A 21,354-nucleotide genomic window follows, 5' to 3' on the forward strand; every position below is an offset into this window, starting at 1 on the left:
CTGGGGGCATTTTAGTCATTAGTCATGTGAAACTTTCTTTCTCTCCTGGTGTTAAGGGAGAAAAAAAAATGACAAGAACTAAAACCACATTCCTTGCTCTGAATTGCTTATATATATAGAACAAAATGAAATGCTTAAGTTCAGTAACTCTATTTGCCTGGTGATTTGCTTCTTTTTCTACTTTCTATTTCTGGTTTAGTAGCCTTGCTGTATTCAAATCTTTAATTATATGTGAACTAGGAATAACTGAGTGCACACTGGGCTGGGTCCATGTGCCTACACAGTGACTTTCCAGTGGGTTCCTGTGGTACATATAATAGAATCTGATGCTGTATCCTGGGTCAATGACGCTGTGCAATTAATGCTGAACTGAAGGACATAAAACAATGACACCTCAACCTCAACTCCCAAGGAAGGAAAAATCCTGTGGCATTTCACAGTTGATTTATATTTTAGATGAGTCTGTCAGACAGGTACACACGCAAGGTGCACTGGTGGCAAACTCGGCCTAACATGTGGCTTTCAGAAGCTAAGAACATTCAGTTGGATCATCTACAGAGAATCCTGCTCTCCTGATCAGATGGGGACCCATTAGACTGCAGCTTCATCAGGAATTCTGAGTTCATCTGTATTCTCCTTTGCCACTCATGGAAATGAACCCAGGTCAAGTTTCTCTGCGTTCACTTCCATTGCTTTATCAAGGTTCCATAGGATTTCTTTTGCAACACTCACAGTTATAAGAGGTAGTGCTAGTCACGGTGACTAATTGCTTCAGTGTTAGATGTATCAACAATGTCCAGAGGTGTGAGTTTAGACAAGCTTCCACTTGTATTATTTCCTTTAGTCTCCTGAAGAGCGGCTGTTTGGGGGTGGCAGTACAAGATGCCGCTTGGAACACCCTCAAAGCCCTAATGCGTGGGTTTGAAACCTGTATCTATTTTGATTCCAGCCTCCTGATGATATTCATCTGGCAGACAACAATGATTGCTCAAGCAGTTACGTTTCCACCATGCACACTGGAGATCAGGATTCAATTGCCCACCTCCCAGATTTGGGTCAGTTTTTTGGGTCAGTGTTTTTGGTGATGATTTCATTTCAAGTCAGTGAAGAACTTTTGATGCCTGTGGTCCAAAACCCAACATTCTGACTTGCAGCTTCATGGTTACCCATAATTCGCTATAAATCCAGCTGCTAAAGTCAATGAGAAACAAGTCAAGTTCAATCTCAATTCTATCTGACTTGCATAGCCTGCCGAACCAGCTCACCCCTATCTGTTGGGCTTTTAATCCTGAAATGTATTAGCTCTATCCAACCATTTGCAGATACAAGCTCATTCTTAACTGTTTCGTTTTTATTCTTACCCCAAACATAGTAAATCGAAATGGCTTTGCTTTCAACCTTAGGAGGGAATGTGGTAGCTGCAGGAAAAGTAGTCAAAGGCATAAAATTAGCAACAATATAAAAATGTTTCCAAGCTGTTCCTAAGAACCTATATTGACTTTCAAAGAGTAATTGCGCTAAGACATTTATTAAGAGGAGCTTCCAGATGGATGCATTCTCCCCACCTGAAATGGTTGTCATAACGTGTTTTCTTTGTTCGTCTTTGTCATGCAGAACTGTGGAAATTCTACCTTTCCACTTTAATTACAGAAATGGTTGAGAATGTGTTTGGTTGTGTGGCAGTATTGCTCGTGCACTCCATTTGTTTATGAGTCTTTGAGGAAGCCATTTTAATAAGGTCAGATTTGCAATTTAAATGAACTTTAATATTTCTTGCAAAGTCTAGGGCTGCTTATTTATGTGAGGAGGGAACATGGTTGAAATTTATGGCTTAAAAATACATTCTCCTTTTTTCTTTTTCAAATGATGCATCTCAGGTGATAAATGCTTTCAGCTATTTATAATTTTTTTCTCCAGGAAAGTGTAAAAAATCTAAATCAGTGAAATAAATCATGACCCTAAGTGGGGCTGTTCCTACTATAGTTTTTTACCTCTTCCATTAAAAAAATGTTTCCCAAACTTCTATTGTATTCATGAATAAATATTAGTCACTATTGAATGAAGCAAATTCTGTGTTCCGCTACTCTCCTTATAATAAACAAACAAGCAAAGACAAACAATAGAACAAAAACTATTCCTGAACTTTAACCAGTAACTGTTCATTGAATTTACTTAATATTCAATGGAAAGCACTTGGGTAAAGGAGAGAGGCCAATTTACGTACTTACAAAACAATCTGCATCTGAAAGCATTAGGCCACTTTATTTCTCTAAAAGTTATCTTTACAATGGGAGTGCTTTCAAGAAATTATTTTGTTAATTTGTTGAGAAATGAGTTCTTGGTGGGAGTACGCAGAGTTAGAGAGGCACTGCTGTCCTTTTTTGGCTTGAACTCTGCAGCCCCCTTCATAAGTGCTTTAAGGAATGCTTTGTTGGAACCAGAGTGAAGCAAAATACAGGTGTTAAAAGATGCAATCAGCCACCTATACTGAAAATACTTGACTGTATTGGAATAAAATGACTTTTGTGTTCTTTAAAGCATGCTGTAAAACTTTTTCTATGATAGACTTAGGAAATTCACTGATGTCTTTCTACTGTTTTCATTTTCTCTTTCTGTAACTGACATTATATGCATATCAGTTTCACTCAGTTGACTACCTATTAAAACCTCTTGTTCATAGGTGAAATTAAATTATGTAGGTTTTCTGTTATCTTAAAAGATACTAGTTTGCAGAGAGAAAGTCTACTAGTATTTAAATCTCAGTGAAAAGATCTCCCCTCCGTCACTCCCAAAAACCACACTCAGTCCCACCGACAGGAGAACCTTCAACAGGAGAACCTTCGACAGGACAACCTTCGTGTGCGTTGAAGCCAGGTCACCCTCAAGCCACTATTGTGTTTCTCTGCTTTACTGCACAGCCACGCCTACAGAAAGAACAGCCTCAATTGACATGTTCTCATTTCACACTCACTTTGCCGTTCACACCAACCCCATAGCCATTCCTGACATTTTGCTGAAACTACTCTTGCCAAGTTTGGCCTGGAACACAATTGAAAATCCAATCGATCGGCTTGCTCCTTGGTTTGTGGGACTTCTTTTGAGAATAGGTTCCATTTGCTTCCTTCCTTCCTTTTATAAAATTTGGGTCTTGCTCATCCATCTGTAGCTATTCCTGCTTGGGCTTTTTGAAGATGGATGAGATATTACATGTTCGTGCTCTTACGAGCGCTCCAGGTTTCCAGTCCCTGTCACTTTGTATGCTCTGGTAATTTCTTTTGTGCTGGTAGCTCCAGCTACCACTTACATGCTACATGACAATCCTGAGCTCAGGTGAGGCAGTCATTTTCAATGGTTTCTATGGTTACTACCTCCATAAAATACTGCCATATTCTTTCACCCAAATTAGAAACCTGAGTTTTCAATCCCTTTCTCTCATTCAAGATCTTTCTCAGGTTCAAGATCTTTTAATGCCTGTCAAATGCAGCCCCCTCTCTACATTCCTTCTGTGCTTATGTTGGTTCTAACTATTTACTCTCATCTAGATTTCTCCTGAGTTCAAATTCCTAGAATCATGGCAACCCTGCATGCTACACCTAGACAGCACTGTATTTTTATACACATAACACAGCCATGTCACTTTCCCACCTTAAACCTCCAATGCAACCTTTCCCCTAAAACTTTTGTTATAAAGCTCAAATTCCTTTAACTATCTGTAAGTTCTTGTAAAATATTATTCTCAAGGAACATACAAGAAACTTGGTTTGTGTGGAATGTGTTACAATTCCTTAACTGATTTATGACATATCAATAAGCTGTACGTGTAACTCTAGAAAATATTTCCTTAATACAAAGCATTGCTAGTAATGTAAATACCAGTGTGCCCGAAGAAATTCACACATTTTCCATCCAGGCTAACCTGTTATGTCCCTAAAATAGTTCAGGGAGACACATGGGTCAGGTCCAAGTGCCCCACTTGCCCCGGAGAGGTGATGACCATTATTCACAGTCCCTTTTGAGACACTGTTAAATTGCCTACGAAACAGGTACTGCCGTGACAAATAAGAGGCTGAAATTGCTGTTTAGGCCCAGGGGCTTCTAGGGGTTCAAATACGTTCTTGGGCTCTGTGGATGAGGTTGGGGGGCAGACTACTGCAGTCAGTCATACCTGTGGAGGAGGAGAGTGGCTCCAGGGTTCCTTGGGCAGGTGGGAGAGGATTAGCAGAGTGGCATTTCCTCAGAGGCAAAAGTTTCCCAGTTTGTCAGTTTTTGCCCCGTGGCTCAAATGACTTCTATCCAAACTGCTGTGGATACACAGTCCCACAGAGCAAGGCCGCCCCAAGTGCGCCGGAGCAGTGACATCAGCCGGGAAAGATCTCCACTGTCGCTGTTCTCTCATCCGCCACCCCCACGGGAGGGCCTCCTCCAGCCTGCACCACAGACAGCAGGCACTCTTGCTCCAAGTTCAGTGGGGCAGACACTGCACAAAGCGGCTATGCAGGACGAACCGGGGCTCCACGGCAGTAGGAGGGATGCAGGGTAGCTTACTTCCGAAGTGGGAGTGGGAAGCGGAAGGGAGGGGACTCCGCCAGACTCGCGACGGCCTCCGGAACAAGCCGAGGACCGCTGGTGTTTGTGGAGCAAGGCCACGCGGGAGGAGGTCCGGGTGCATGTCCGGCGTTGGTACCGCTGACCGCCAGGTGGGTCTGAGGTGGGCGCGCATGCTGGAGCGGTCAGCGAAGGCGCGGCTGCAGTGCCGACACGCAAAGGGCCTCTCGCCGGTGTGGGTCCGGACATGGCACTGCAGCAGCCAGGGCCTGGAGAAGGCCTTGCCGCAGATGGCGTACACGCACAGCGGGGTGTGGCTCCGAGTGTGTTCCCCTGAGGGCGTCCAGGCTGAGGTACACCTTGCGGCAGTATCTGCAATTGGAGGCTGCGGGTCTGTGGCCACCGAGAGCCGGCCCGGCCGCACGGACAGCAGGCCCGAGTCTGGGATGGCCGCAAAGGCCTCGGCCTCCAGGGAGGGGCTGCAGTGGAGGACAAAGATGAAGGAACCCGACCACGGTGGGCCGAGCTGCCCGGAGCCTTTCCCGCAGGGCTCCTCCGACAGCGCGGTCAGCCCAGCCTGGACAGGGCACTCCTGAGACTCCAGGGAGGCTGCGCCAGGCAGCTGGGCTTGGGAAGCCAGGAGGGAGTCCCAGATGAGGCTGGACAGCGAGGCCGACAGGGTACGGGGCGCTGGGGCTGGCAAGGCCTCCAGCAGCTGCGCGGGGTCGCAGGGCCCCCAGAAAGTGAAAGCTACGAAATGAGAGTCCAGGAACTGGCGGTAGTTGGGCTTTTTGGGCTGGAGCCGCAGGGCCTCCTGAGGAGAAAGCAGCGCGGCATGATGGCAGCGCTCATGTGTGTAGATGAGCTCGTGGTGGCGCTCTGGGGTCACAGGGAGCTCCACGCACAAGACACTGTGGGCGTGTCTGGGTCCGGATCCTCTGCGTACACTTGGACAGAACAAGTCTTGTTACACGCAGACCTTCGTTTGAGTGACTATGATAATTTCCTGAATGGTTCATATTGGTCCAGATTGCGTCTCATGTTGGTGGGTCAATCCGGTAAGTGTTTGTTCAGTCCCAGGATATTAAATGTTCCTTTTTATTGGGTTTTTCCTTTTCTGTAAATAGCGCTAAAGCTATAGTAGATAACTTCGTTTAAGTCACTCTTGTACCTGCGGTCCACCTCTTCATATGCCTGTTTTGGTTGGTGTCCAATGAAATGCTTTCTGTTGGCTTTTGAATGCTGTTGTGGCTTGTGTTACAATGCTTATGTTCGTCACATTGCCAAATTACTGATGTCTATTGAAAATCTATTTTTAAAAAATCAAGGGGTCGGCTATATAGCGTATGGTTTTAAGCTTCCACTTGGGTCTTGGAGATCTGTCATAGAAGTGCCGTCTTCCAGTTCTGGCCACTCCTTTGCCAATATACCTAGGAAGGCAGCAGAAGCTGGGCCACATACTTGGGTCCTTGGCAGCCATGTGGGAGCTTGGAAGGATTTCCTGGCTCTGGCATCACCCTGGTTCAGCTCGGGCTGTTGCAGTTGTTTGGGAGGTGATCCAGCAGATGGACAGTCTTTCTGTCTCTCCTTCATCTCTCTCTGTGACTTTGCTTTTCAAATTAGTTTGTTGAAAATCCAATGTCCTATTTTAATATTGGTGTCTTTATGTGCTGCTTAATTATTTTAAGCTTACTGAATTCTAGTTATTTAGGTTTTTTGGAGTGCCAATTCTATTTGTTGCAACAGTTGATTCTAAATAGTAGTTTTTAAGCTTCCAGTTTGTGAGCTTATCTTCAGTAGGAGTCGTGTGTATTTGGGGTGTGAATATCTTCAGGAGAAGTATTTTTTTGTAATATGAAACCCCCAACTTTCACTCTTCCATGACCAGTGGAACATGAAACATATCTCAGCTTGATATTCCCAAAACGTGTACCTAAAGTGAATTTGTATCTTGCATTTATCACAGTATGAGCTGGATGGTATGACTTACTAGAAAAGTTTGTTTTTTTTTCCTGATTTAGAGCTAGGATAGCATTAAAAACAAGGCAAAAAATTGAATACTTTGTTTGGTAAACAAGGTAGTATCCCACATGGCCCATGGCCCCTTGGTAGTTTCTGCCTTTGTTTTGTCTTTACATTGGCCCTTTCTTGCTTTCATGTTGAATTTGTGAAACATTATGTTGTTGTCATATGACTGAGCTTATAAGTATTTCTACTGCTTGGAATAGTATTTTAATGTCTTCCTTGCCTAGCTGGTGCAAATCTTTTATAGTGTGACTTGCATGCTGTTTCTTCCAGAAATTTTCACATGACTCTCTACTTTGAATTGGAAACCTAGCTTAGGTGTCTCTATGTACCTATGTGTATTTTTTCATATTCCTTGTCACAATGTGTTCCAGTAATTTACTAGTTTGTAGCCTGATTCATGCCAGTCTGTGCCATAAAGAAGCTTAAAGGTAGGGCCCATGTCTGATTTATGTGTTCTGTTCATTCATGTCAGTGTATTTTCAATATTCACTTAAAAAACATTGAAAGAACCATGGAACCTACTTTCACTGAACATCATTGTTAACTTTGTGTTTTACAAAGATTCTCCTGATGCCAGATTGAAAGGAGCGTAATCCATAGACAGGTTGGCTGTGCGGCTATTGGAATTATTCTGGAAATAAAAGTCAACACACTTGGATCGGAAGGTGGAGAGAGTATGAGTCTAAGAGGCCTGAAAAGTATCTTCCCTAATATTTGAGGTTAAAGGAAAAAGCTGAACTCAGGAATTCTCCCAGGTAGCTGATATGAACTTTGTAAGAAATCATGCAGAGAACAGATTTGGCTGGGATAGATTTTGAAAGGGGGAGAGTATGACTTTGGCTTGGAACATACTGCTTTTGAAATGTTTGCAGGAGAGTATAGTCAGGAAGCCTTAGGGAATGTTGGTCATGGTTCACAGGGAAGGTGGAAGCCTGTGTTTACTGTTACTATGTAGAGTGGGATTGAAGGTATGGAAATGCAAGTGCATCTTCAAAGGAGCCAGGGTATGTAAACAAGGAAGGGGTAACATCAGCTGTCAAGTGGACTAATGCATAGGGGCAGGCAGAATGACAAAAACTGAGGAAGGCAAGAAGAGTTTTCATGGACACACCAAAGGAGACCCAGCGGAGAGTGTTGTGCTAGAAGAAGATATGGAGGAGGGAGGAAAGAAGGCATGGGGGAACGTCAATAAGAGATATGAAGTCAGTAACTGGATTAAATTCTACATGTGCTGATTTTAGTTATCACTGGTCAACTATGAGTAAGTTTGAAGGCAGGGTTTATAGGATCTGTCTTTGTATATGCTTCCTGTGGCACCATTCATACAGTACAACACCGTAAAACGAGGCATTCATGGGTGAAATCTTACATAACATAAGCAGCATGATTGTAAACAGCTTTAGGAAACATTATTCAGCAGGTTAATTGTAAAGACAGAGGCTGTGTGGTTAAATTATACCTCCTTGAATGAATTTGTGCCTGTGGAATTAGACTCACATCTCAGCCTGAGCTAATTCACCTCCCTGTAATGTCACTCAACACCCTGTTCAAATCGTGGAATCCTGCTTACTGCTTTCTGGGGATCTAGAGTTAATGCAGACCAACATCCGTCTGTCTGCAAAACCTTTCTCTTCATCACATATTGCTAATTTGTGTTACTTTATATTTTATCTCTTTTGTGAAGACTTTCTGGATTTCTCTCTATCAAGATTAATCCTCTGAGTTTCCATACTTTCTTGTCTGCAATACTCATGCCACACTGGTCACTGTGTGTGTTTTTCAGATGTGTGCATGTGTTTTATAAATGTTTCCACATTCACTGTCATTCCATTAACAGTAGACACAAAATCATCTTCATCTTTGACAGCACCAAATGTCTAGTGCTATGACTTTTGGATATAGAGGTTTGGTATGGTGCTTGCAAATCAATAGAGGAACATGGGTGCTTACAAATAAATGAATGGAGAGTTAATTGCTTTTGTCTTGTGATGGGATTTGAGTTTAAGGCAGTCAATGTGTGGAGTGTACTCTGAACGAGTGGGAAATCCTAGTGTCCAGTGTCTCAAGTCCATGAAATAGCTGCATTTGGCCACACTGAGTCTACAGACTGTCAGGAATTAGTTTGGAAGATGTTATTTCAAGTGACAGCCATATATTTTAGGTGCTAGAATGAGGGATGCTCTGCTGGGACTTTTGGATCTACGCTGGGAGAAGTTCACCTACCGTGACCATAACCATGATGCATCATAGTGAGCCAGAGGCAGAGAATACATACACTTCTAAAACTGAAGATCTAGTCTTTTAAAAAGTACATTTGGTTTATCCCAGAGTCTCCCAGCAATGAATGAGGCCCTACAGCTCAAAGCTATGTGTCAGTGGAAAGAAAATATGATGGTGAATGTTGCTTTTGAATGTGCCTGCGAGGAGGTTTCAGGAGGAGCACAGCTTTTGAGTTGGTGGGTTCAGTATATAGATGCCCCTCCCTAAAGCCAGTGGTCATCAGCTGATCCGTTGAGAAGTTCAGTGGAACAAAACTGGAGGAAGAGTGGATTTGTCCCCATCCTGCCTCAAGCTAGAGCTGTGCATTTGGGTTGCCTAGACTTCCAGGTTACAGATTTTCAGACATTTCAGATTCTGTAATTCTTTTTTTTTTTTTTTAAGATTTTTAAATTTGGAAAGCAGAGTTATAGAGAAAGATGAGAGACAGAGACAGAAATCTTCTGTCTGCTGATTCACTCCCCAGATGACCACAATGGCCAGCCCTGGGCCAGACTGAAGCCAAGAATCAGGAGCTTCATCTGGTTGCTCTGCTTTGACACAGGGGCCTAAACACTTGAGCTGTCCTCTGCTGCTTTCATCAGGAAACTGGAAAAGAAGTGGAGCATCAGGGTCACGAACCAGTGCCCTCGTGTGATGCCAGCATCACCAGTGACAGCTTGCCTCACTGAACCACAAAGCTGGCCCTCAGAAGCTTTAGTTTTATGAATCACCTTGCCCCCACACAAAGGCACTTCAAAACGTTACTGAAAAGTGGAAATTAAAATGTAATTGCGTTTGGGTGTAAGAAGTTTGTGAAATCCATGCATATGAAAGGTCTTCAAGGATTCCTGAAAACGTGTATTATTGAAAGAAAACATGCATGGATCTCAAAAAACTGCAGCAAATTAAACATCTTTCCATTCACTTTTCTAAGAACTTTTGAAAAAATACTTTTCTTCTCTGTGGGCAACCCTAATTAACATATAAGGTTTATCCAGAACAGCATTTAGGGTTGCTGTTAACCAAATCCTGAACTAAGCAGGTATGTTGGCATCTTATATATACAGGGTAAGTAGGCAGCAAAATGTTTATGTAAGTACTAAAGAGCTCTAACCTGGATAGCTTCAGGATTTTTATTTGCGAATCATTGAAACCTTAAAAAAAGACCACTTGAGTTTTGATGTCATTCATGGTAAATTGCTGCTTCTCAAAAGAATATCTGGTCAATGGCCTCTCCCTTTTTTCTTTTATAGGCGTTTCCCATATTTATTTATCTATTTATTTATTTTCATTTTTTATTTTGAGACAAAAAGGACAACTGTCACATTTGCTTGTTGGGGCCAGCTTTGTGGCATAGCACATTAAGCCATACTGCTTGCAGTGCTGGCATCTCATGTTGCCATTGGTTCCTAACAGCTCCACTTCTAATCCAACGCTTTGCTAATATGCCCCGGGAGAACAGGGAAGGTTGTGCTTGGCTTCCTGCACCCATATGGGAGACCTGGATGAAATTCGTGGCTCCTCTCTGTAACTTTTCCTTTCAAATAAGTTAATCTTAAAACAAAACGAAACGAAAAACCCAAAATGTCTGTTAATCATTATGATGTTGGGGTGTCATAATTAAGGGCAAATGAGAAGCAAGTGCAACAAAACATGATGTGATGTTTAAATATGACTTTCAAACAGTAGATTTATGGCCTTGATCACTTACTTTTGAATCTTTCATGTTTCCAAAGGGCATAGGAAAGATACACAGCTATCAGTGAGCTACTTGGGTCTGGGATATTTTGTCGTGTAGCCTCTGTGCATCCAGGGCTGAATGAATGAGAAAATTCCAAGACAGAGGTGCATGTGGATAAAGCCCCCACAAGCTGTAATGTTTCTTCCTGCAAGCAGCAACACGTGCTCATTGTCTCAGTAGGTGACATCTAATAGCTTACTGGGCTGCTGGCTGAAGGCTTCTGGTAGCACCTCACTCCTTTATAAAAGCTGCCAGATGATGGGGGAAAAAAAAAGGAATTGCATTTTAAACAACTTGATGTATTTGCAGAGATCAGAGAAGTTCAGGCTAATAACAAATGTGTTCACCTATCCTTTCAAAAGAGGAATGATGCTGAGATTACCTCTAGGAAGTTTAAGTGTATGGAGAAAAATAGCCTAGAACATCGAAGAAGTAATGGAATTGTGACTGAATAAGCAGCTTGGTGTTACCACGAATAAATCATCCAGGACGGATTTGAAGGCTGTTTAAAATTCACAGAGGAGGGGCACAACGTCACCGCAATACATCTTGATTTTAGTAATGCATTTGATACAACGTCACGAAATTTTACTTACAAAATTAATTGACATGGGCTTGGATATGAACACTGTCCCAGGGATTGATAATTTTCAGGGGGTCTGTAAACAAGGGTTGATGATGAATCGTGTGACATTCAGCAAGGGGTAGTTGATTACGAGGGGTGCCAAGGAGATTGCCGTGAAGCCTGATCGTATGCAACAATATTATTAATGGGCTTGAAGAGAAAGTAAAGAGAATGTTAATGAAATTTGCAAATTATACAAACTGGGGTGGTGCTGGAATAGATCCAATGAGAATGATGGATAGAATTTATTCCAAGAGATATAGACAGTTTCAATATATTGATAATAAACAACAAAATGAGATTCATTTTCAAAAAATGCAAACTAGAATAGATCAGGGAACAACATAACAGAAAAAAAAATGATTCCTGAAAGGGCACTAAAAGCTATTTAATATACAAGATGCTTCAGGGTCCTTTTTAGTCAGGTGCCAAGTCTTCCTTCCTTTTCTGAGTCAAGCCTTTGTGTATTAGCACCTACTTTGGGCTTTTTTTTTCCCCTGTAAACTCTTTGAATGGTCTGTGTTCTTACACAATTTCATCATTTTTCAAATACTATTCCTTTAGACCAAATTCTTTTCATTTATATTTGTAAGATGTGATGCTTCAATAGTCTGTTCTTTGTTCATCTTTTTTGTGATTTGATTCTGTCAACAAGCCAGAGAGCCACTTTTTTTCAGGTGGAATCATCTCATGTGGTAATTACCTTCGTAGAGACTAAGTGCTGTTGCATTATGACCCTGGAGCAGGACTAAAGGTAGTGACTAAGCCAATATTTTTCAGAGACAGAGTCAGGAATTCATGTGAAGCCCTATACTAACCTCTTGAGGTAAAAAAAAAAAAACCACCAAAAAACAGACAAGCAAAAAACAAAACAACACAAAACAAAAAACAAGCAAAGCTCAAACTCAAAGAGGCAGAGAAGTATGTTTAACCTCTTTATGCAATAGGGAGGCACTGTAAAAGTCACGTGACAAAGAACATGAATGTGGAATCCTCAGCAGTGGGAAGCGAAGAATTGGGAGCAGTAATTGACCACATGTAACTAGTATCTCCCTTCACATCTATTGCTCTTGTTCAAGCCAACTTGTGATAAAATTTTCTTGTCCAGTTCTGATCTTCAACCAACCACTCTCAGTATGTTTATTAAGCTCGTTTACCTATTTTATCCATGCATTCTTTGTCAGTTGTGACTTTCATGAAGATGGGGACAAGGCTTATTTTACGTTAAATAAAATGATATAGCCTCTCAAGGACTCTGTGTATGATTCGAAAAACATTTGCTTTATGAGTGTAAAGATGAGTGGACAGCAAAATATTGATTAGGTTTTTGGAGAAAATATGTTGTTAGTTGAACAGTTGCTATTTCCCAGGTGTTTGGTCCATGTCTAATCTCATTTACAATCTATAGGTAGATGTGATCCTTGTCTTTCATGTGTAATTCAGGATACCAAAGCTATGGGAGGTTAAATTGCTTTCCAGAAGACATATAGCTAACAGGCTGTGTCCCTAGAACTTAATTCTGACTCTAGTTAGCATGCTTTGAGCCACTGCACAGGCCTGAGTTGTTGGATGTTGAGGAGTAATATAAGATTTTGCAGCTACTCCCAATCTTCCATTTGGCTACAGTGGAGAATTTAACTAATAGTGGGATCAAGACTTCTGGTTCTCCAAGGCCCAGGAGGTGAGCCGATCAATCAGGCTCAGACTGCGCAGTAGATGGAATCTCCCCCTCCCATCATTTATTTTCCTCTCATAGATGGATGAATAATTGAGCTTGGCTTTAGAGTGCAGCAAAATGGTTCTCACCTACTGGATCCTGGCTGTTTGTTTTGTGCGCGTGTGCTGAGGACCTATGTAATAGTTTGCTCTTATGCATGTTTAAAATGTGAAAAGAGGTTAATTCCATCCTAAGCAGAACACCTGTCAGAAATTAGGGCCTTAGTTTTACAAATCCCCAGGATCCCTCTGATTGTGCTGGAACTCACACAGAAAGAAGATAATCTCTAAATTATACAGGACTTCAGAATTTAAATATTTTGCCCCTTTTTAATAGTTTAATAAGAAAGAAGATGTGGCTTTGGAGGTTCAGTGTCAAATGAAGTGATAACAGAGCCAGAGAAGAACATAATGAATATGTAAAAAAGGACTAAAAAAGGCATTTCTAATAGGTCCATACTATAGGAGTTTTCTGTGTGTGAAATTGAAACACTTCCTAGGGAAAATCCTTGGCCCATTTGCTTTTAAATTCACTTTTTATGCTCTTTTTGTTGAAAAAAGTTTTAAACTGTATTAATCCCTTGCAGAGAAATCTGATTGAAGAAATATTCTCGGAGCTCTGAAGTTTCCAGTATGCTGGCCTGGAGAAAACTAACGCTGAGGGTGGGTCCCAAAGATGCCTGCCAGAGTTAGGGTGGCAAGCATCTTTGTGTTCATTCTTAACTCTGAAGACCAACTCTGTAGTTGCCTCTGGACATAGGCAATCGATGAAAAGAACTCAGAAACACTTGTTGGGAAGACCTGAGCTCAGTTTAGCAGTAAAGAGAATTAAAGATGATGACAGGCCTGAGGGAGATTGCAGCTTAACTGAGGAGATTAGACATATGGCTATAATGGCAGATTGTTTCAAGAGGTAAAACTTGGGGAATCAAAAAATGAGAGTAGAGTCTTTGCAGGTGCTGAGCTTTTGGATACTTGGAGCTTTCAGTTGCTTTGCATTTGATGATCCAAAATGTCAGCAAGGATGATGATGTCTTTTCAACCAGAGGAATGCCGTTAGCTAGGATCTGGAGTCGTTCTGCACTGAAGGACATTTCTAATTCAAGAGAAGACACTAGGTATGTTGGAAAGTATTTCAGATTATTTTGACATTCTGATGATACCTTTGAGCTTAGCTGCTTATAAGACTCATGTCCTGAGCCTCACACGATGGCTCTATGACTAAATTCTCACCCTGCAAGTGCCAGGATTCCCTGTGGGCACCAATTCATACCCCAGCTGCTCCACTTTTGATCTAGCTCCCTGCTTAGGGTCTGGGTAAGCAGAAAAAGATGGCCCAAAGCCTTAGGATCCTGCACCTGCATGGAGGACCCAGAAGAAGCTCCTGGCTCTTGGCTTTGGATTGGCTCAGCTCTGGCTGTTGAAGGTATTTCGAGAGTGAACTAGCAGATGCAAGATCTTTCTCTCTGTCTCTCCTTCTCTCCAAAAATATGATCTGCCTTTCCAATGAAAATAAATAAATCTTTTTCTTTGCTTTTTAAAAGACTCATGTCCTTAATTTTTCTTCCAAAACATCCTCTCAAATTAAGAGGGAGGAATGATTCAGAAAACAAATCAGAACAAAACCAAGCTTTTCACTTTTTAGTTTATTTTATCTATTCTAAGAAAGATTTCACATTGACACAGTGCAATCTCTTTAGCCAACATTTATAATAATAGTGAAATTACTTCCTCAGGGAGGTGAAGCTTCCAGAATTTTTGTGTATACTTTATATTTATTCTGGTAGGTTTGTCTCATTTCAGTAGCTTAATACGTGTGCTGGATTTATTTAGTGTTTTTCTCTGTCTTGATCCAAACAATATTTTGGAACAATACCTTAGACTACTTAGATATCTCTTAAAAACTTTCAAGGATTATATAGGTTTTGTTGGTGTCTGAAAATTTGGGTTTTATAAGGAATAACATGGTAAACAGCATTGACAGATAAATATCAATTTCATTTGAGATCTTTCATGAAGCAGGCTGAGTTTTGATTCTTATGAATCAGATCACATTTATATTGCAACAAAGAAAGCAAATGAGCTAATACAATCTTCATATTTTTCATCTCACAGACCATGAACTGAATTTTTACAGCTGATATGTTGCTGAAATTTGTATGTTTTCTTTTTTTTCCCTCAAAGGCAAGGGAGTAGCCTCACATAATGAGGTATTGAACAACTATACATCTTTATGCTAGGGGCTGCTTAGGTATTTTTTGCATTTAGTTCTCAGTAAAACCATCTATGAAATGGGATACTAGTAAAGCACAGATTTTAGTTTCTGTCAGGATAGTCCAAGAAAATACCTGTAGAATATTTAGTTTAACACTTCCCTTTCACAACTATAACCATTATCATTGCTAAATCTTACTTGTCAAAGTCATCAGAAGCTGGAATTCAAGTATATGTACACTTACACACACACACACACACATACATAAAAGGCCCAGAGTAACACATATCTGTCAGTAATGTGGGGAGTAAGTTTACCTGTTTATTACCTCTGGTGTGAGAAATAGGCTTATATTCAAAGCTCCTTTAAAATACACTTGGATTTGGGTAAACATGAATTGTCTTGGAGCATGCACAGTGCTCTGTCCTTGGTTGTCACACTGTTCTTCAATCAAGGGAACTGTCCTGTTTGGGTAAATGGCTGGTTCTGGCGCTGAGAAGGTGTCAGATTATCATTTAGGGCCAGAAAACAAGGAATTGATTGAAAAACAAAACCCACAACATAGTGATGGATTATGTTTAGAGGACATGGTAGTTAAAAAACTCCTAATGACCAAAGCTAGAACAAAATAAGCAACAAAAGAAAGCAGTGTTAGATTCTACCTAAAGTTCCAACAACATTTTTATGAGCCCACACTGACGAAAATGATTGAATGACTGAATCATTGAACACATGAATAAAAGAAGCAAATTGCCAATAAAGAAGAACTCAAAGTATTTTATGTAGACCATCCGTTCTCAAGCAGGTGAAGAATAACTTTCTGCTCTCCAAGTGTGGACTGTGCACAGTGACTTCCTCCAGAAAAGCATAGTATGTAAATGGAGGAGAAAAGAGACTTTATGTAGTGGAAAAACTTAATAACATCCTCTCTGCCAGGCGATCAGGGCCAGGAGTATGTGCAACAGTACCAGAGACGCAAGAGCAATGGCATTTTACCTTTGTGGTGTTCCGTCTAAAAACATGCCACTCCAGTAATTCCAGCATAACCATGACAAAAAACAAAAAAGAATTGCCTTTTGGGGACATGCTATAAAATACCTATTCAGGATGCAACAACAACAACAACGAAGTCTGAGAAATTGTTCCAATCTAGAGGAGCAGAAGGAACATGATCGAGTGCTGTTTGTTTTGCCGAATGGAATCCTGGAACACAAAAAAGTATAGTAAGCAGAAACTAAGGGCATCTGAATGAAGAATGGTTCTTAGTTAAAGATAATTTACCAGTATTGTTTCCTTAATTGTGACAAATGCACCATGCTAATCTAAAATGTTTGTAAGAGCAACTGGCCATGGGGCGTATGGGAACTCTCTATCATCTTTGTAGTTTTTCTGCAAATCAGAAACTGTTCTAAAAAATGCTACTTGTCCATAAACTCGCTGCAATTTCTGTTGTCTATACATGTGTCATTATTCTGAGGTGGGAGTGAGATAGAGACTGTTAAAGAAAGAGAGAGGAAGAGATCACATCCATTGGTTCACTCAACAAACTCCAGTTCCTGGGGTTGGGCCAGGCTGACACCAGATTCCAGATACTCAGTCCAAGGCTTCCATATTGCAGGCAGGGTATCCATCTACCTGTTGCCTTGGAACTAGGTTGTGTATTAGCACGAAGCTGAAATTAGAAGCTAGAAATTGAACCCAGGCACTCCGATATGGCATTGGGGCATTTTGACTGGTGTCCTAACTGCTTCGCCAACACCTATCCTATATTTGTGTTATATTTTATGTAACAAGAAGACATCATGGGTCTTCATTAGACAACTTTGAGGATAGAGAAACTGTAGGGAAAGGAAGACAATAGTATTTTTTTTTTTATTTTTAAGTTGTGGTTTGTGTACAAAAGGATCATATATAATGTTAATTAGTTTTTAAAATAAAAACTATTTATTTTTCCCACATGTGTTGATGGGGCAATGCTGAGCAGAAAATAGGGTCTGGGTTCAAGTGCTGGTATTTGAATTTATAGCTGTGAATAGGATCTGTAAACTGTCATTTGCTTACCACAAGTCACAGTACTCCTTTCTTCAGTATGGGAGCTTTAGGAACGTCGAACAGAACAGAGTTGGAGGGAGATGGTTATTTTTTGGATACCCAAGTAAAACCGCTGGATATTGTTTTGTGAGTAAATGGGATCCATGGTTTGGTTTTTGAAGTTGTGGATGTCATATTAAATGGTGCTGCCATACAATGAGCTTGTTTTGGGGAACAGGAACAGAGGAAGACAAGGATAACAGTGTCCTCTCAATGGAACAGATGGAATCCTGCAACAGAATGCTAGACTTGCAGAGAGCAATCTCACAAAAGAACGGTCTGATGGATGAAACAGGAGCAGGAATCATAGACAACATTCAAGAGGGCAAAACGGGAAAAATAATGCCATTTTAAGGAAATGGCTATCTAGAGAAGAAAGAGTATTATGGAAGGCAATGAATTGAGTTGTAGGCGAGTTGAAAATTGAGGCACCTGAGGATTTTCAGGTAGGATGTGCTGTTGGCTTTTGCACCTGGGACTGGAATTGGACAACAGAGCTAGAGGCATGAGTTGGGGGGGATGCTGTGTAGAGATGCGCAGAGATGATGACACCAGCTGTGTGAACAAAGCATGCTCTCCAACAGGGAGAGAGAGGAGCACATGGGAAGACCTGCCTGCCACTGGAAGAGGAAGGAGTCGCTGCTTCTGGAAACATTGTGTGCCAGCACTCCATGCCAGAGGCTGAGGCTGAGCAATTTTCTCTCTCCGGAGGTTTGGCCAAATCCGGCCCGTGAATAGTTGAGAAATGCAGCTCTCTGATGGGTTTGATCTGATGGGTTTGATCCAGTGGCCTTCAGGAGAGCTAGTCTGTCACTTTGGAGCCTTGTGTTCACCAGAACACCATCCAAAGCTGAACAAATCATAGTCACCGTAGTGCTTATCACCTCAGTCTGGATCCCTCAGTTTGAAATGAGGCTCCTTGAATAACTGTAGAGTGGGAACATGGGTCGACTCGGGTGCATGCCTGGCCCACATATCAAGGCATTTACGGGGCCAGGGCAGAGCTTCACCCAGACCATCCCATTTCTTTCAGAGTCTTTGGATAAGCTAATGTGCTGTTGTTCTTTGCCTTTTCTTGGAAGGCTCTGTATGCCTTGATTCTACCCTCTATTTGACAATTGTTTTAAATGACCATGTGTTTATCCAGGGTCTCAGTGTTGACTGTATACTTGAGTTGAAACTGAAAACAGAGTAGATATCTGTGACAATTGATTATTTTGCTGTCTGCTAAAGAAGTTCAAAAACCTAGGTGCTTGAATAATGAAGTCATGGTTGAACGTATTCAGGTAGAGGAAGTGCAGAATGCTTAGTGGGCAGAAGGCTAATGAGCCTGGACCAGGCTGCTGGTTCTGATTTTCCCATGTGGCTGAACTCTCTGACACTTTTGACTTATGAAGCACTTGTAAACTTAGTTTATGATGATGCAGAGTCCCCACCCAAGGCTCTCTTTATCCATCTGTACATATTACATCCAATTAGCTATGTTACATGGGACGCAATTGATAATTAGCCATTACCCTAATATGCAGCAACCCTGAAGGGAGACAGTTGCCCAGAATAAGCAGAATAATCGGAGCTGACAGAGTGCTGACGAGTCAGAGGTGTGGAACGGTTGAGGACTTTTGCCATTTGCCCCCTTTGCCAGTGGAGAGTTGATGAAGGAGAAATTTACTGAACAAACGCCTTTCATTCCTCATCAAAGCCAGTAGATTAGAGGAAAGAGGGTGAACAGGCCCTTCTAAAGCGAAGTGCCTTCGAGCACTGTTCTTGCTTGAGAGCTCTCCTCTCACAGGTTTGCTGTCTTTGATGCACCCTGATGGGATCAGAAACAGAAATTAAAGTTACTGGCAGGCAGGACAGCTTCGCTTGGAACTTTCTGTCATGTGGAGGTTTTGTCTGTGGATCCTTGTGGTACCAGGTGACTGCATTCCCTCCATCACATCTAACATGCACACCGAGAGCATGGACAAGCTGTAGTTTCAGCGATCTGGGATATTATAACCTACAGCTTTCATTGTGCAAGAGAGTGTGATGCGAAATTTCATGTGTCAACCCGACCAGACTCTGGGGGGACAGACACATGCCCCTGGTTCATCTAGATCAGAGTAACATTTGAAGGACTGTTGAAGGAGTTTGCCCCGTTCAAGTGGATGGGCCTCCTTGCAGCAGCTGAAGGCATCAGTAGAATGGAAAAGCTGAAAGATATTCTGCTCCTCCTGCTTGGTTGTGTGTTCAGCCTGGGAACTCTAACTGAAACATGATTCTTCCTGGGCCCCACACTTCCTGATCATCCTTTCATTTCTGTTTTTTGGAGAACAGATGGCATTTAGGGTTGCTCTATCTAAGGGACCATGTGCCAGGTGGCTTCTGCTGCAGGAATGTAGGCTTCGCACAGGCCTGCTTCCTCTGAGGCCCAAGGGGAAGGATGTGTTTGGGCCTGTCTTCTTGAGGCCATCTCTCTGTGGCTTTCATTTGGTCTTCCTCTGTATGTCCTGTTGTTTTCTATGATACCAGTCTTAGCAGATTAGGCCCTGCTGTAATGCTTTCATTTTAACCTTTTAAAAACATACTCACTTTTGTTTGAAAGGCAGATTTATAGAGAAAAAGGACACAGAAAGAGAGAGAGATCTGTCTACTGGTTCATTCCCCAAATGGCTGCAAAGGCTGGAGCTGAGCTAATTCCAAGCCAGGAGCCAGGAGCTTTTTCTCAGTTTCCCACTTGGGTACAAAGGCTCAAGGACCTGAGCTAGCCTATGTTGCTTTCCCAGGTCAGCTGGGACATGAACCAGTACCTGTGTGATGCCAGTGCTACACATGGAGTATTAAATTGCTACTGGGCCATCCCTTCCTCTCCCTCCCCATTTCAACTTTTAACTTTTTAAGGTCCCTTTCTCCAAATGTGTTTATATTTACTGGGGTACTGGGGAATTGGGACTTCAACATATAATTTTGCAGTAAGAAAGGGGACATAATTGAACCCATAACAAAGAGACTTTGCAAAGAATAAAGGGGGGTCTTTCAGAGTGAGTCTTGGAAATAGCAAACATTGAATTTTTTTTTTTAAATCAGGGATGTTATGAGGCCAAACACTATTTTCATTAAAAGCATCTGCATTTTCCTTAATGGACATAGTTAAAATGGGAAGGATAGTTGAATGACTCTAGGGATATATAGGATATGAGGAGGAGAGATCAAAAATTATCTTTAGATTACTAACTGGTAAGTAGAGAATTTCCAACAGTTTGCTTGAGGGCATCTCGGCTTAAAAGTAAAGGCTTTTATCTGTGCAGATGCTCTGTGAACTTCCTCTCATAAGATTCCTCTTAAAAAGGACAATTGCATTAACCTCTAGTCTTGAGCTACGGCTCCTTGACCAAAGATGACAAAGTGCAGTCTTTCTGCTTTTGGAAGGACGGGAATTTGTTGGTAAGAATGTAGGCATTTCGGTTCTAATCCCGGCAGCTCCACTTCCCATCCAGCTCCCTGCTTGTGGCCTGGGAAAGCAGTCAAGGATGACCCAATGCATTGGGACCCTGCACCTGCGTGGGAGACCTGGAACGGCCCGTTGTGGCTCACTTGGGGAGTGAATCATCAGATGGAAGATCTTCCTCTCTGTCTCTCCTCCTCTCTGTATATCTGACTTTAATAAAAATAAATCTTTAAAAAAAAAAGAATGTAGGCATTTAGTGGCAGATTCAAGCCATCTAGCGAGGCAGATGGGGTCAGAAGTGACTGGAAGCAGGTGCCCAGATTTCATCCGGGCTCTGTTTGTGGTTCTTGCTTCCTTTTGTCGTTGGCTTCTTTCTTTACTCGTTTTGTCTCCTTTTGTTTTTTCTCCTGATTTCACTTTTTCTCCATTAGGTCAGAACACAGACACCAGCAATTCTAAACTTACCTGTTGGAACGTTGGCTACATGGAAAGCTATGGATTGTCTTTACTGAGCAGTGATTTTCTTTAATTGAACAACAGCCATTCTTGACTGTTATCAAGTGTTCGCCTCTGGACCATTCAGCTGATCCTCATTCTATAAAATGACGGCTTTCATAGTGAAGTGGTAGAAAGTAATTTTCCACAAAAATGTGTATTGATGCCCGCCATATCTTGTGATACTTATTTTGTATATATATTTTTAA

The sequence above is a fragment of the Ochotona princeps genome, chromosome 26, assembly GCF_030435755.1.
Source record: "Ochotona princeps isolate mOchPri1 chromosome 26, mOchPri1.hap1, whole genome shotgun sequence".
NCBI classification, from domain to species: Eukaryota; Metazoa; Chordata; class Mammalia; order Lagomorpha; family Ochotonidae; genus Ochotona; species Ochotona princeps.